This window comes from Papaver somniferum, chromosome 10 (assembly GCF_003573695.1).
Source record: "Papaver somniferum cultivar HN1 chromosome 10, ASM357369v1, whole genome shotgun sequence".
In the NCBI taxonomy this organism is placed as follows: Eukaryota; Viridiplantae; Streptophyta; class Magnoliopsida; order Ranunculales; family Papaveraceae; genus Papaver; species Papaver somniferum.
In genome coordinates this window covers 56,400,453-56,402,869 of record NC_039367.1, presented here as the reverse complement: position 1 = coordinate 56,402,869, position 2,417 = coordinate 56,400,453, and the positions used below count along the sequence as shown (strand labels likewise).

The window sequence follows — 2,417 nt, the reverse complement described above, 5'->3', positions numbered from 1 at the left end:
TACGAAACTAGTATCACTGTATAGGTCTCGAAAAGTTAGGCGAAATGGATTACTCGAATGTGTCTTTCGGATAAAGGACGAAGAAGATATTATCGGATGAGTATGTAAGGCAAAATAGTAATTTTGAGACCGCCTTGGCTGCCCTTATCTCTTGGATGGGTGCGTTTATCATTTTATCTTTGGCCTTATCACCCTAACGTGTCGAATAGAAATTCATTTTCTCTTTTCTTCCTTCTCTCTTCGTTCTCATCTCCTTCTTCTTGTTTTTCTGTTCTTCTTCGTTTTCTTCTCTGTCGAATTCAATTCAGAGGATTGAGTTAAATATCGTGAGTAGTTATTAGGAAACTTGTTAACTTAGTTGGTTAGACACGAGGGTGATAGTGGTGTGTTTGTTTGAGCACGGTAAGATGATGATAGGGTTGCTGCTGTTAAGTGAAGTTAGGTTTTTAGTTTGAGATGAATAAATCAAGAGGGGATGATTATTCAGTTGAGAACCTTGATGATTGATAGAGGTGGTGTTGATTAGGGTTGATGTTTCAGAATCGAGGAAAAAGGAATTCAATTCAGATTTTCTTTAATTAATTCTGTTTTGTGTGAATTTTATTTATAGCTTGATCTTTTAGAGATGGGTTTATCTTAAATTGAAGTTTAAATGGATGTATTAGGTTTAATTTTGATTTTCTTTAATTAATTCTGTTTTGTGTGAATTTTATTTATAGCTTGATCTTTTAGAGATGGGTTTATCTTAAATTGAAGTTTAAATGGATGTATTAGGTTTAATTTTGATTTCAGGGAATTAGGGTTTATACTGTTATTCCCCAAACTAGAAATTAGGTTTCACTCTAAATTAAGGTTAGAAGATTTGAAGATGGGTTTGAAGATGTTTAAATGGGATTGATGATTGTAGGTTGTTTTACTAAGAGAAGCTTGTAGTATTGAACACTTATGCTGGTTGGTTGGTTGTAATAGCTGTAATCCATATAGTGTTACTGCTGAGATGATGCAGCTGGATTTGTAAATGGTGTTTGAGCACCTGTATCAAAGATTTGCGATAAGAGATGAAGATGAATGGGTTACTGTTGGTAGGTTGTGAAAAGATGTTGGTCACAATCTGTAAGGGTTTGGTGTTTGTTTGCAAGAGACTAAGGATTGAAGAGACAGGGTTGCCAATATTGGAGTTAGATGATTGGGTTAAGGGATGCATGAACCTGTGCAGGTGAAGAGTGAGTTGAAGTTCTGGTGGTAATGAAGATGGATTTAATTGAGTAGTTTTTAGAGTTTCAGTTGTATGGATTTGTCGTGTTGGTGGTTTGAGAAGGTGTGTTGGCTACAAGATGACTTGGTGGTGCTCTAAAGCTGAGAGTGTGGACTTGATGACATTGGTGCAGTTGAACTAAAATAGAAATGAGTTGCAGGTTGGGTGCTGCTGTTATAGACTAGTTGGTGTGGCAATGACAGGTGGTAATAGTTTAGGAAGTTACAGAATTTTGGAGATGGTGACAAAATTGGTTAGTTGATGCTAAGATGGTATGAAGGAAGGTTCGATAGAGTGTGAAGAAGCTAAGAAGATGTTGATATGGAGAGTGCTGCAGTTGAGGAGGTGGTGTGTTGGCTTTGTCAAAATGGTGGATTGCAAGGAAGAGCCGGATTAGTGATGAATTTGTGGAAGTCACCAGTGAAGCTGCAAACTGTAAATGTGTTGGTGGTTTTGGAATGTATGAAGCTTTTGACAAGAACTGAAGTTAATGATGTTACAATTGAAATGGAATTAGAAACTAGTTGTAGCTTATAGATTTGTGTATAGCAGAATGGTGTATGTACTTGTTTGTTTTTAGCTTTGAGTTTCTTTTCTTTTCAGTCAAATGCTTAACTGTTTTGTTTCACTTAACTTAGAATTCTGACTGAGTCGGCTTTCTTGACTCAGTGATTTAACTAGTTTAGCCCTGTTGACCTAGGCTTGACCTTGATCTGACTGTTGACCATATTTTGACTTCTTGGACCATCGACCTGGCTAGACTTTGACTGACGTTTACCATTAATTGACCCTTTGACTGTTATTGACTGTTACTTGACTTAGTTGGACTGAGCCTTAGATCAACGGGTCTGATTAGTGGACTTGGGCTTAGGCCTGATTTTCCTATTTTAGTATTTTGGACCCTTATGGTATGAATTAGCCTTTGGTTCCTTCTACAAAGTTGTAGATATTCCTAAGACATATCTAATGGACTATATAACAATTCTAAGTGAATTAGTAAACCTTTGTATGCTAAAGATAGATAATGAAAATGTGTAAAATCATAAATGAGCTTAGAACCATTAGATAGTTCACTTAGCTTATAACTAGAGAATTGTATGAGATTGTGTTATGAGCCTTGTATGAGCCATTTGGCTAATTTTTAGAGTGCTTGTGTGATTGA

The 2,417-nt window shown here is 36.2% G+C and overlaps 1 long non-coding RNA gene across 1 annotated transcript; it reads left to right on the top strand.

Moving 5' to 3' along the window:
• Positions 1-232: 232 nt before the first annotated feature.
• Positions 233-1,888, top strand: LOC113319375. Its single transcript, XR_003345413.1, has 2 exons — positions 233-665; positions 775-1,888. It is a non-coding gene; the product is annotated as an uncharacterized LOC113319375 (long non-coding RNA).
• The last annotated feature ends 529 nt before the right edge of the window (positions 1,889-2,417 follow it).